The sequence below is a fragment of the Triticum urartu genome, chromosome 6A (genome assembly GCF_056163025.1).
Source record: "Triticum urartu cultivar PI428250 chromosome 6A, HENAU_Tu73, whole genome shotgun sequence".
Taxonomy (NCBI): Eukaryota; Viridiplantae; Streptophyta; class Magnoliopsida; order Poales; family Poaceae; genus Triticum; species Triticum urartu.
The window spans coordinates 555,119,949-555,134,896 of NC_141878.1; the positions used below are offsets into that span (position 1 = coordinate 555,119,949).

Sequence of the window (14,948 nt, forward strand, 5' to 3'; positions counted from 1 at the left end):
CGACCAAGGCACCATTCTTCCGCCCAGCTCGACCATGTGCGGGGCGTCGACGCCGCTGTGGAGGTCCCGGTGGTCGTCCTCATCCATGGAGGGTTCCTGCTGCTCTGAGTCAAAGAAACGGGTAAGGGGATCAATCAATCCATGGAGAGAAGGAAGAAGAGGAGACACACACGTACACACACTGCTGCTAGTATATAAAGAAATCAATCAAGCATGCTTTATGTGTGCTTGAGTACGTATGTGGTTGGGCTCCTGGAGTACACGCGCTAGTGTTCCAATAAACTGAAATAGAGCATGCCATAGGAGAGCCAGAGCAACCATAACTTGGAAAAAGTCTCACAACCGAGAGAGAGGGATGGACCTAGTGTGGGGAAGGGGTCGTGGTGGTAGGAGTGGACGAACTCACCCTCAAGGTCCAGGCCCATGTCCTCTTCGTCCATGGCTGCATCCAAATCGAAGAAACAAAAAAAAATCAGATCACGGACTTCTTGGCCACACTGTCTCTCAGCAAACAAATAATAAGAGTTGGACACAGTTGCACAAAAATAGAACTCTGATGATTATTGGAACAAATCACCGAAGTGTGCCGTACCATAAGAGCATCAGTAAGCCATATGTACCATAAGAGCATCTAAATCTACAGTGCGCTAAATGAGAATATGTTGTTAAGTACCATAAAAGCATCAATAAGCCATATATATAATAAATCAGCAGAGATGTAACATTTCTTTGGCTAACATCTTAATACATCTATTATACCGCGTCATCATTTATCAGCCTTAGCAAGTCGAAAAGGCAGTACAAATTATATAACAACAGCAAGTGGAAGTAGTGAAATATGTATTGAAGAGATCTAACAGTAGCATGTGTATCTTGAATATGTCATAAAGTTGGAGTGGTTGGATTATATGAAGGCACTCACTAAATGAAAACAACACATAGCTCTTTACCTTGAGCAATTGTCTCATCGTTTATATCTTTAAAGTGCTTGAAATAGTAAATATTTTGTTGATCAAACGACCGAATAGAAAGAGGCTGCATACGGGGACACTGTATTAAATTTAAAAAAATAAACTTCTTGGGTGCTTGCCTCCTTATTAGTCAAGGATGCAGTGGTACGAGCCTATAGAACATATATTGTTCAAGTAAGCTTCTTGAATAGGTGAAGAATTTACGACATAAAACAAACTGGAACGACCCCTGATTTGGTAGAAGGTGAAAGATTCTCTGGATCGGGGTAGGCTAGATCAATCCGGTAACCTAACTTCTGCCTGTCCAGACGAGCTCGATCCAGCGCCGGCCATGGTGATGTGGTGAAGGTGGCGCTGTGGACAGAGAGTGGATGGCGGCGGTGGTGGAGCTTCCCGTGAGCACCGCGCTAATCCTAGATCGGTAGGGCGTGTAGGTGGGGTTTGTGGCGGCGATGAACTTCGTCAGTCGTGCCCCGGTCCCCACCTCTGTTAATATAGCATGGGTCACAGGGGCCCACCAACCATAATGGGTTGGGCGCCCCCGATCAGGGCGAATTGACCAAGGGCCTGGCAGGCCGTTGGGCCTGCACAGAGGAGATCAACCTAACATTCTCCCTCTTGATCTCAACACTTTTAACCTTATACTTTCCAGTTTATCTGTTTCATCACATATTGGTACATAGAGCATGTTTCATCGTCACAGCTCAATTGCCGATAGAATCATACAGCTACAACATACGTTTTGTTCAGAAACAAATCATGTTCCTTTTGGGCCTACCCATGAATCATAAGGCTTTCCCTTAAACCCATGCCGGCTAAGTGTTCCTTGAACACATTGGGTGGTAAGCCTTTCGTTAGCGGATCCGCAAGCATATCCTTTGTCCTTATATGCTCGAGACTTATAGTTTGATCCCGGATTTTATCTTTCACAACATAATACATTATCTCTGTTGTTTTGGCAGCATTACTCGACTTGTTGTTGTGAGCATAGAATACTGCGGGTTGGTTGTCACAGTACATCTTTAGTGGTTTGTGAATACAATCTACCCGTGGCTTCGAAGCATGCTATAAATTCTGCATACATCGTGGATGATGCAACTATCGATTGTTTGGAGCTTTTTCACGAAATAGCTCCCTCAGCGAGAGTGAAGACGTATCCTGACGTGGATTTTCTATCATCTCTGTCCCCCGCAAAATCTGCGTCTGAATACCCTTTTATCTCTAGGGAATCACTTCTCTTAGCATGTAGTCCTTCGTGCCTTGCGCATAACGCAATGCTTTCTTTATCATCTTCCAGTGCTCTATGCCTGGATTCTCTTGATATCTACCAAGTACCCCGGTGATAAAAGCTAAGTCAGGGCGAGTGCACACTTGTGCATACTGTAAATTGCCAACTGCCGAAGCATATGGTACTGCTTTCATTTGATCGATCTTGTACTGATTCTTGGGACATTGGAATTTCCCAAAACTATCGCCCTTAACTATAGGAGCAGGTGTGGCTTTACTCGCATGCATATTATACTTTTTAAGAACCTTTTCTAAATATGCTTTCTGCGATAGTCCTAAGACTCCATTGTTCCTATCTCGATGAATTTCTATGCCCAAAACATATGATGCTTCACCAAGATCTGATATGTCAAAATTTGAGGATAAGTATTTCTTTGTTTCTTGTAGTAGACTAACATCACTACTAGCAAGCAGGATATCATCCACATACAAGATTAGGAAAATATATTTCCCATTTTAAACTTTGCATAAATGCAATTATCCTCAATATTTTCTTTAAATCCAAAACTTTTAATCGTTTGATTAAACTTTAGATACCACTGCCGAGAGGCTTGTCTTAATCTATAAATGGATTTCTTCAGGCGGCATCCCATATTTTCCTTGCCTTCCATGATAAAACCCTTAGGTTGTTTCATGTAGACATTTTCTTTTAAATCACCATTCAGAAATGCCGTCTTAACATCCATTTGATGTAACTCTAAATCAAAATGAGCAACTAATGCCATTATGATTCTGAAGGAATCCTTACATGAGACTGGAGAAAATGTCTCATTGTAATCTATCCCTTCTCTTTGTGTAAATCCTTTTGCCACGAGTTGTGCTTTATACTTTTCTATATTCCTTTTAGAGTCATACTTAATTTTGTAGACCCATTTACAGCCTACTGTTTTGGCTCCTTTAGGAATTTCCTCTAAGTCCCAAACATCTTTGGAACTCATCGATTTCATCTCGTCTTCCATTACCTTCATCCACTTCGATGAATGAGGGCTTCTCATGGCTTCTTCATATGAGGTGGGATCTTTTTCCATATGAACCATTTCTGTGTTATAAACTTTAAAGTCAGTAGAAATAGCTGACTTTCTAGGTCTTGTAGACCTTCTAAGGGCCTCGGTTTCTGACACATTCTGTGCCTCAACTTCTGGCACTTCTTCTAAAATTTGCTGTTGCACCTCCCTTTCATGCTCAACTACGGGTTCAGTCGGCTCCTGACGGACAGGTTCCGGGTCTACCCCCATAGTTGTCATGGGTGGAGTTGCAACTGGTAGTGAGAAAAATGGCTCATGAATCATCGGATTAGGTGCATGCACCCTCTTCTCCTCAAGATCAATTTTCCGAGCTACCAAGCTCCCCCTCATCATTTCATCCTCAAAGAAGACTGCATGTCTCGTTTCTACAAACTTTGTATATATGTCTGGGCAGTAGAAACGAAAACCTTTTGGTCTGTCTGGATAGCCAATGAAGTGGCAACTTACTGTTTTGGGATCTAACTTTGCAATGTTTGGATTAAACATTTTGGCCTCAGCAGGGCACCCCCACACCCCGAAGTGATGTAGGGAGGGCACTCTTCCTGTCCATAGCTCGTACAGTGTTTTGGGCATCGACTTGCTTGGTACTCTATTGAGAATGTGAATGGCGGTATTAAGCGCCTCCATCCATAATCCCAATGGCAAGTTGGAATAACTCATCATGCTGCGCACCATGTCCATAAGTGTATGGTTGCGCCTTTCAGATACTCCATTCTTCTCTCCCAACGTGGGATACATTAAAAGCACATGAGTTATCATATCTTTCTCTTGCCAGAATTTCTCCCGCCATACGGGATTTTTGACATAATATTATGTCAGCTTTACCCCGTTACGCAGGTATTTTCCTAGACTTTTCCCGCCATGCAGGTTTATCGTAATCATCTTTTCCCACCATGCAGGTAATTCCCTGTAAGGGAACATAAATGCCAGAATTGGCTCTTTTGACTGCTTATTCAATCATCAAATTTAGAAATAAATCCGAATGCTCTTTGACACACATGCTTAATCCAACGTTGGTCAAATTAAACACGCATGTTACTTGTTTCATATCAAATCATGTTAACTGAAAAATCTTTTCATAGAGAGTACATGAAAGACATTCATCAACCAAGACTCTCAATGATCTATCTCTTTTCTTTTGATGCCATTCTTTAGAGAGAACATACTCCCTCATATTATGACATCTTTCGGGTCACAAGTACCCAGCCATTTGCTTTCACGAATGAAAGCGTGGAAAAACTTTTAGTCTGAGAAAACATAGTCAATAATCAACAATAATGGGCATAAAAATAACCCTATGTTGGTCTGGTTAAAAGAAATGCACATTAAACTTTTGAAACTTTCTTGTATATTCTAAATCACTATTGTGGCAGAATTAGAATAACACATCATCCTTCTACATTAATTCCATATCACCGTTGGGCGGAAATGGAAATAATGCGTATAACTCATAAACAATGTGTGATAGTATTTCTATTAAACAACTGTGCTAAGAATTAATCATCATCATCAACTTTATTGCATCGGGAACAAAAAATATACATTTCTCTAGTTCAAGAGCATTTCTTGATCTTTATCCGTTCTCTGAAAATTGATCAATTTGATACAAAATTTATCAGAGATTTAAACTTTGAACATAAGACTCATAGAATTATAGCACTGTTATCATCAACGTTGGTCAGAAAATAACAATACCATATTTTAACTTTAAACAAATATCTTTCTTTTGTCATAGTAGAAACTATCTGCATCTTATTTCACCCATAGGGGAAGAACTTTGCTAAGAACATTTCGTCCAATTAAATTTTCCCGTTGGTTCCAATTTAATTGGATGATAAAACTTTTACTTTGCAACAGAAGCTTTACAATATTCTATTAAAAAACAATTCTCTACTCTTTTACTCTCTAAGAAATTTTAACCGCTTGGTTAAAAATGCATTAGAGAAGCAACAATTTAATCTTTTACTTTAGTTATATTAACTTTTATAAGAGCACTTTATTTTCAATAATAAAACATGATCATGTTATTAACAACGTTGGTCGTAAAAATAACATAATCATTTCATTTCAATAATTACTTTAATATGCTCTTTAAATATAATTCTATCTAAACTTTTATTTTCTTTGTAAAAGAGCACTAATTATTTACGCAGCGGAAAAACATGAATACAAAATTCATGAACTTTTTAATCTTTACAGTAACTTTTCTTTGACCAAAAAAAATCATGAACTTTATTATTTACTTTGTAAAATTCATGAGCATCACTTTTTCTGAAAATCTTCTATTTTCATTTTCAGAAAATTTTTCTATTTTCTAAACAAAAAATTTCGTTGGAAAAATTTTGTATAGAAAAGCTATTGTAAATCTACCCAAAAAACTGGACAGAAATCTATATAAATTTTTTTTTGTAGCTGGCCCGTGGCCTGCTCGCGCGCGCTCTTCTGAGCGTTAGCGCATCGTGCCTGGCCGAAAACGGCCCGGCCTAGCGCCCGCAAGCGGTTGCAGCATGAGCCCAGCCGGCTCCCCCTTTCGGCCCAAAGGCCCAGCCGGACGCTAGGGAATCTTTCTGGGTCATCCGTTGCAATCAGACGGCCGAGCGTCGATTTCGCTCGGTCAAAACGGCTCGTCAGCGAGGCCGACGGGAAAACCCTAAATCATTCCTCCCCTCGTGCGCCGCTCGCCTTCGTGTTTCTGCTCTCCCGAGCTTCGCCGGCAACGGCGTCGAGGGCCACCGCGCCGCGCCTGGCCGCCGGCGACGACGTCTAATGCCACCGCGCCACGCGCGCCTATGTTTCCTTCCCCCACTGCACCTCTCTCGCCCGCAACGCCCGGATCCGCCTCCTCAAGCCACGCCGGCGCAGCGAGCCAGGGCGGAACGGCGAGCTGGGGCGGCGCGGCGAGCTGTGGCCGGTCCCCTGCGAGCCATCCACTTCCCCCTCCCCACCTTGTTTTTGCGAGAGAGAGGAAAACAAAGAGGCTCGGCCGGGCTACCCCTTTCCTTTTCATCGAGAGTAAGAGGAGCGCGGCCAGATCGCGTCGTGGCCATCCTCCTCGCCGGTCGCGCGTTCTCCCTCAGCGGTGAACGCACCGCCGTCGAGGGACTTGGCCGCGGTGTTGGCTTTTTTTTGTCTTTAACTTTCTTTTCCAGCAAGCCGTTGAGCTAGCTCCGGTGGTTCTTCGTCCGACGCCTCGGCTTGCCGAAGCGCGCCCGGATCGAGAGGAACGGCGCGGCCATAACGGCGGCGCAACTTTTTCGGTGAGGTCCGAGGCCCTTCTCCGGTGATTTACTTTGCCCTGTCTAGGGAAGGGATTTTTCTTTCTCTGTAATTCATTGTACCGAAAAATCTTAGCCTAACATGGCTCTGATTCCATTGAAAGATTCTCTGGATCGGGGTAGGCTAGATCAATCCGGTAACCTACCTTCTACCTGTCCAGACGAGCTTGATCCAGCGCCGGCCATGGTGATGTGGTGAAGGTGGCGCTGTGGACAAAGTGTGGATGGAGGTGGTGGTGGAGCTTCCCGTGAGCACCGCGCTAACCCTAGATCGGTAGGGCGTGTAGGTGGGGTTTGTGGCGGCGATGAACTTCGTCAGTCGTGCCCCGGTCCCCACCTCTGTTAATATAGCGCCGGTCATGAAGGAAATATGCCCTGGAGGCAATAATAAAGTTATTATTTATTTCCTTATATCATGATAAATGTTTATTATTCATGCTAGAATTGTATTAACCGGAAACATAATACATGTGTGAATACATAGACAAACTTAGAGTCACTAGTATGCCTCTACTTGACTAGCTCGTTAATCAAAGATGGTTATGTTTCCTAACCATGAACAAAGAGTTGTTATTTGATTAACGAGATCACATCATTAGATGAATGATCTGATTGACATGACCCATTCCATTAGCTTAGCACCCAATCGTTTAGTATGTTGCTATTTCTTTCTTCATGACTTATACATGTTCCTATGACTATGAGATTATGCAACTCCCGTTTACCGGAGGAACACTTTGTGTGCTACCAAACGTCACAACGTAACTGGGTGATTATAAAGTAGCTCTACAGGTGTCTCCAAAGGTAGATGTTGGGTTGGCGTATTTCGAGATTAGGATTTGTCACTCCGATTGTCGGAGAGGTATCTCTGGGCCCTCTCGGTAATGCACATCACATAAAGCCTTGCAAGCATTGCAACTAATGAGTTAGTTACAGGATGATGTATTATGGAACGAGTAAAGAGACTTGCCGGTAACGATATTGAACTAGGTATTGAATACCGACGATCGAATCTCGGGCAAGTAACATACCGATGACAAAGGGAACAACGTATGTTGTTATGCGGTCTGACCAATAAAGATCTTTGTAGAATATGTACGAGCCAATATGGGCATCCAGGTCCCGCTATTGGTTATTGACCGGAGATCTGTCTCAGTCATGTCTACATTGTTCTCGAACCGTAGGGTCCGCACGCTTAACGTTACGGTGACAGTTATTATGAGTTTATGCATTTTGATGTACCGAAGTTAGTTCGGAGTCCCGGATGTGATCACGGACATGACGAGGAGTCTCGAAATGGTCGAGACATAAAGATTGATATATTGGACGGCTATATTCGGACACCGGAAGTGTTCCGGGTGATTTCGGAGAAAACCGGAGAGCCGGAGGGTTACCGGAACCCCCTCGGGAGAAGTAATGGGCCATATGGGCCTTAGTGGAGAGAGAGAGGGGCTGCCAGAGGTGGGCCGCGCGCCACCTCCTCCCTGGTCCGAATTGGACTAGGGGAGGGGGGCGGCGCCCCCCTTTCCTTCTCCCTCTCCACCTCTTTCCCCCTCCTAGTAGGAGTCCTACTCCTACTAGGAGGAGGACTCCTCCTTGGCACGCCACACCTGGCCGGCCGGCCTCCGCCCCTTGCTCCTTTATATACGGGGGCAGGGGGCACCCCTAGACACACAAGTTGATCTACGTGATCGTTCCTTAGCCGTGTGCGGTGCCCCCTGCCACCATATTCCACCTCGATCATATCGTTGTAGTGCTTAGGCGAAGCCCTGCGTCGATAGAACATCATCATCGTCGTCACGCCGTTGTGCTGACGGAACTCATCCCCGAAGCTTTGCTGGATCGGAGCCCGGGGAGCGTCATCGAGCTGTACGTGTGCTAAGAACTTGGAGGTGCCGGAGTAACGGTGCTTGGATCGGTCGGATCGGGAAGACGTACGACTACTTCCTCTACGTTGCGCTTCCGTTGCGGTCCACGAGGGTACGTAGACAATACTCTCCCCTCTCGTTGCTATGCATCACCATGTTCTTGCGTGTGCGTAGAATTTTTTTTGAAATTACTGCGTTCCCCAACAGTGGTATCAGAGCCTAGGTTTTATGGTTTGATGTTATATGCACGAGTAGAACACAAGTGAGTTGTGGGCGATATAAGTCATACTGCCTACCAGCATGTCATACTTTGGTTCGGCGGTATTGTTGGATGAAGCGGCCCGGACCGACATTACGCGTACGCTTACGCGAGACCGGTTTCCCCGACGTGCTTTGCACATAGGTGGCTTGCGAGTGACTGTTTCTCCAACTTTAGTTGAACCAAGTGTGGCTACGCCCGGTCCTTGCGAAGGTTAAAACGGAGTCAAATTGACAAACTATCATTGTGGTTTTGATGCATAGGTGAGATTGGTTCTTGCTTAAGCCCGTAGCAGCCACGTAAAACTTGCGACAACAAAGTAGAGGACGTCTAACTTGTTTTTGCAGGGCATGTTGTGATGTGATATGGTCAAGACATGATGCTGAATTTTATTGTATGAGATGATCATGTTTTGTAACCGAGTTATCGGCAACTGGCAGGAGCCATATGGTTGTCGCTTTATTGTATGCAATGCAATCGCGATGTAATGCTTTACTTTATCACTAAGCGGTAGCGATAGTCGTGGAAGCATGAGATTAGCGAGACGACAACGATGCTACGATAGAGATCAAGGTGTCGCGCCGGTGATGATGGTGATCATAACGGTGCTTCGAAGATGGAGATCACAGGCACAAGATGATGATGGCCATATCATATCACTTATATTGATTGCATGCGATATTTATCTTTTATGCATCTTATCTTGCTTTGATTGACGGTAGCATTATAAGATGATCTCTCACTAATTATCAAGAAGTGTTCTCCCTGAGTATGCACCATTGCGAAAGTTCTTCGTGCTGAGACACCACGTGATGATCGGGTGCGATAGGCTCTACGTTCAAATACAACGGGTGCAAAACAGTTGCACACGCGGAATACTCAGGTTATACTTGACGAGCCAAGCATATACAGATATGGCCTCGGAACACAGAGACCGAAAGGTCGAGCGTGAATCATATAGTAGATATGATCAACATAGCGATGTTCACCAATGAAACTACTCCATCTCACGTGATGATCGGACATGGTTTAGTTGATTTGGATCACGTGATCACTTAGAAGATTAGAGGGATGTCTTTCTAAGTGGGAGCTCTTAAGGAATATGATTAATTGAACTTTAATTTATCATGAACTTAGTCCTGGTAGTATTAGCATATCTATGTTGTAGATCAATAGCTCGCGTTGTTGCTTTCATATGTTTATTTTGATATGTTCCTAGAGAAAATTGTGTTGAAAGATGTTAGTAGCAATGATGCGGATTGGATCCGTGATCTGAGGTTTTTATCCTCATTGCTGCACAGAAGAATTATGTCCTTGATGCACCGCTAGGTGACAGACCTATTGCAGGAGCAGATGCAGACGTTATGAACGTTTGGCTAGCTCAATATGATGACTACTTGATAGTTTAAGTGCACCATGCTTAACGGCTTAGAATCGGGACTTCAAAGACGTTTTGAATGTCATGGACCATATGAGATGTTCAGGAAGTTGAAGTTAATATTTCAAGCAAATACTCGAGTTGAGAGATATGAAGTCTCCAACAAGTTCTATAGCTAAAAGATGGAGGAGAATCGCTCAACTAGTGAGCATGTGCTCAGATTGTCTGGGTACTACAATCGCTTGAATCAAGTGGGAGTTAATCTTCCAGATAAGATACTGATTGACAAAATTCTCTAGTCACCATCACCAAGTTAGTAGAACTTCGTGATGAACTATAATATGCAAGAGATAACGGAAACAACTCCCAAGCTCTTCGTGATGCTGAAATCAACGAAGGTAGAAATCAAGAAAAACATCAAGTGTTGATGGTTGACAAGACCACTAGTTTCAAGAAAAGGACAGAGGGAAGAAGGGGAACTTCAAGAAGAACAGCAAGCAAGTTGCTGCTCAAGTGAAGAAGCCCAAGTCTGGTCCTAAGCCTGAGACTAAGTGCTTCTACTACAAAGGGATTGGTCACTGGAAGCGGAACTACCCCAAGTATTTGGTGGATAAGAAGGATGGCAAAGTGAACAAAAGTATATTTGATATACATGTTATTGATGTGTACTTTACTAGTGTTTATAGCAACCCCTCAGTACTTGATACTGGTTCAGTTGCTAGGAATAGTAACTCGAAATAGGAGTTGCAGAATAAACAGAGACTAGTCAAGGGTGAAGTGACGATGTGTGTTGGAAGTAGTTCCAAGATTGATATGATCATCATCGCACACTCCCCTATACTTTCGGGATTAGTGTTGAACCTAAATAAGTGTTATTTGGTGTTTGCGTTGAGCATGAATATGATTTGATCATGTTTATTGCAATACGGTTATTCATTTAAGTACGAGAATAAATTGTTGTTCTGTTTACATGAATAAAACCTTATATGGTTACATACCCAATGAAAATGGTTCGTTGGATCTCGATCATAGTGATACACATATTCATAATATTGAAACCAAAAGATGCAAAGTTAATAATGATAGTGCAACTTATTTGTGGCACTGCCGTTTAGGTCATATTGGTGTAAAGCGCATGAAGAAACTCCATGCTGATGGGCTTTTGGAATCACTTGATTATGAATCAGTTGATGCTTGCGAACCATGCCTCATGGGCAAGATGACTAAGACTCTGTTCTTCGGAACAATGGAGCGAGCAACTGACTTATTGGAAATAATACATACTGATGTATGCGATCCGATGAGTGTTAAGGCTCGCGGCGGGTATCGTTATTTTCTGACCTTCACAGATGATTTGAGCAGATATGGGTATATCTACTTGATGAAACATAAGTCTGAAACATTTGAAAAGTTCAAAGAAATTCAGAGTGAAGTGGAAAATCATCGTGACAAGAAAATAAGGTTTCTACGATCTGATCGCGGAGACAAATATTTGAGTTACGAGTTTGGTCTTCAATTAAAACAATGTGGAATAGTTTCACAAACTCATGCCACCTGGAACACCACAGCATAATGGTGTGTCCGAACATCATAACCGTACTTTATTACATATGGTGCGATCTATGATGTCTCTTACCGATCTACCACTATCGTTTTGGGGTTATGCATTAGAGACAGCTGCATTCACGTTAAATAGGGCACCATCTAAATCCGTTGAGACGACACCGTATGAACTATGGTTTGGCAAGAAACCTAAGCTGTCGTTTCTTAAAGTTTGAGGTTGCAATGCTTATGTGAAAAAGTTTCAACCTGATAAGCTCAAACCCAAATCGGAGAAGTGCGCCTTCATAGGATACCCAAAAGAAAATGTTGGGTACACCTTCTATCACAGATCCAAAGGCAAGACATTCGTTGCTAAGAATGGATCCTTTCTAGAGAAGGAGTTTCTCTCGAAAGAAGTGAGTGGGAGGAAAGTAGAACTTGATGAGGTAACTGTACCTGCTCCCTTATTGGAAAGTAGTTCATCACAGAAATCTGTTCTTGTGACTACTACACCAATTAGTGAGGAAGCTAATGATGATGATCATGTAACTTCATATCAAGTTACTACCGAATCTCGTAGGTAAACCATAGTGAGATCCGCACCAGAGTGGTACGGTAATCCTGTTCTGGAAATCATGTTACTAGACCATGACAAACTTGCGAACTATGAGGAAGCGATGGTGAGCGCAGATTCCACAAAATGCTTGAAGCCATGAAATCTGAGATGGGATCCATGTATGAGAACAAAGTATGGACTTTGGTTGACTTGCCCGATGATCGGCAAGCAATTGAGAATAAATGGATCTTCAAGAAAAAGACTGACACTGACGGTAATATTACTGTCTACGAAGCTCGACTTGTCGCAAAAGGTTTTCGACAAGTTCAAGGGGTTGACTACGATGAGACCTTCTCACCCGTAGCGATGCTTAAGTCTGTCCGAATCATGTTAGCAAATTGCCACATTTTATGAAATCTGGCAAATGGATGTAAAGACTGCATTCCTGAATGGATTTCTGGAAGAAGAGTTGTATATGATGCAACCTGAAGGTTTTATCGATCCAAAGGATGCTAACAAAGTGTGTAAGCTCCAGCGATCCATCTATGGACTGGTGCAAGCATCTCGGAGTAGGAATATACGCTTTGATAAGTTGATCAAAGCATATAGTTTTATACAGACTTGATGTGAAGCCTGTATTTACAAGAAAGTGAGTGGGAGCACTACAGCATTTCTGATAAGTATATGTGTATGACATGTTGTTGATCGGAAATAATGTAGAATTATTCTGCAAAGCATAAAGGAGTGTTTGAAAGGATTTTTTCAAAGAAAACCTCGGTGAAGCTGCTTACATATTGAGCATCAAGATCTATAGAGATAGATCAAGACGCTTGATAAATTTTTTCAATGAGTACATAGCTTGACAAGATTTTGAAGTAGTTCAAAATGGAACGGTCAAAGAAAAAGTTTCTTGCCTGTCTTACAAGGTGTGAAGTTGAGTAAGACTCAAAGCCCGACCACGGCAGAAGATAGAAAGAGAATGAAAGTCATTCCCTATGCCTCAATCATAGGTTCTATAAAGTATGCCATGCTGTGTACCAGATCTATTGTATACCATACACTGTGTTAATAGAGGGAGTACAATAGTGATCTAGGAATAGATCAATGGACAGCGGTCAAAATTATCCTTACTGGAATAAGGATATGTTTCTCGATTACGGCGGTGACAAAAGGTTCGTTGTAAAGGATTACGTCGATGCAAGTTTTGACACTGATCCAGATGACTCTAAGTCTCAATCTGGATACATATTGAAAGTGGGAGCAATTAGCTAGAGTAGCTCCATGCAGAGCATTGTTGACATAGAAATTTGCAAAATACATGCGGATCTGAATGTGGCAGACCCGTTGACTAAACTTCTCTCACAAGCAAAACATGATCACTTTTTGGGTCTTAATCACATAGCGATGTGAACTAGATTATTGAATCTAGTAAACCCTCTGGGTGTTAGTCACATGGAGATGTGAACCAATCACATAAAGATGTGAACTATTGATGTTAAATCACATGGCGATGTGATCTAGATTATTGACTCTAGTGCAAGTGGGAGACTGAAGGAAATATGCCCTAGAGGCAATAATAAAGTTATTATTTATTTCCTTATATCATGATAAATGTTTATTATTCATGCTAGAATTGTATTAACCGGAAACATAATACATGTGTGAATACATAGACAAACTTAGAGTCACTAGTATGCCTCTACTTGACTAGCTCGTTAATCAAAGATGGTTATGTTTCCTAACCATGAACAAAGAGTTGTTATTTGATTAACGAGATCACATCATTAGATGAATGATCTGATTGACATGACCCATTCCATTAGCTTAGCACCCGATCATTTAGTATGTTGCTATTGCTTTCTTCATGACTTATACATGTTCCTATGACTATGAGATTATGCAACTCCCGTTTACCGGAGGAACACTTTGTGTGCTACCAAACGTCACAACGTAACTGGGTGATTATAAAGTAGCTCTACAGGTGTCTCCAAAGGTAGATGTTGGGTTGGCGTATCTCGAGATTAGGATTTGTCACTCCGATTGTCGGAGAGGTATCTCTGGGCCCTCTCGGTAATGCACATCACATAAAGCCTTGCAAGCATTGCAACTAATGAGTTAGTTACATGATGATGTATTACGGAACGAGTAAAGAGACTTGCCGGTAACGATATTGAACTAGGTATTGGATACCGACGATCGAATCTCGGGCAAGTAACATACCGATGACAAAGGGAACAACGTATGTTGTTATGCGGTCTGACCGATAAAGATCTTCATAGAATATGTAGGAGCCAATATGGGCATCCAGGTCCCGCTATTGGTTATTGACCGGAGATCTGTCTCAGTCATGTCTACATTGTTCTCGAACCGTAGGGTCCGCACGCTTAAAGTTACGATGACAGTTATTATGAGTTTATGCATTTTGATGTACCGAAGTTAGTTCGGAGTCCCGGATGTGATCACGGACATGACGAGGAGTCTCGAAATGGTCGAGACATAAAGATTGATATATTGGACGGCTATATTCGGACACCGGAAGTGTTCCGGGTGATTTCGGAGAAAACCGGAGAGCCGGAGGGTTACCGGAACCCCCCCGAGAGAAGTAATGGGCCATATGGGCCTTAGTGGAGAGAGAGAGGGGCTGCCAGAGGTGGGCCGCGCGCCACCTCCTCCCTGGTCCGAATTGGACTAGGGGAGGGGGGCGACGCCCCCCCTTTCCTTCTCCCTCTCCACCTCTTTCCCCCTCCTAGTAGGAGTCCTACTCCTACTAGGAGGAGGACTCCTCCT

At 42.9% G+C, this 14,948-nt stretch overlaps 1 protein-coding gene across 1 annotated transcript in view; it reads right to left on the reverse strand.

The window, feature by feature from the left end:
- Positions 1-394: 394 nt before the first annotated feature.
- The window catches only part of LOC147966281 (uncharacterized), a 30,560-nt gene continuing 16,006 nt past the window's right edge, over positions 395-14,948 (reverse strand). The window contains exon 9 of the mRNA XM_087527190.1: positions 395-442. The gene's annotated coding sequence lies outside the window, so the exon portion shown is untranslated. The remainder of the gene's footprint in view (positions 443-14,948) is intronic.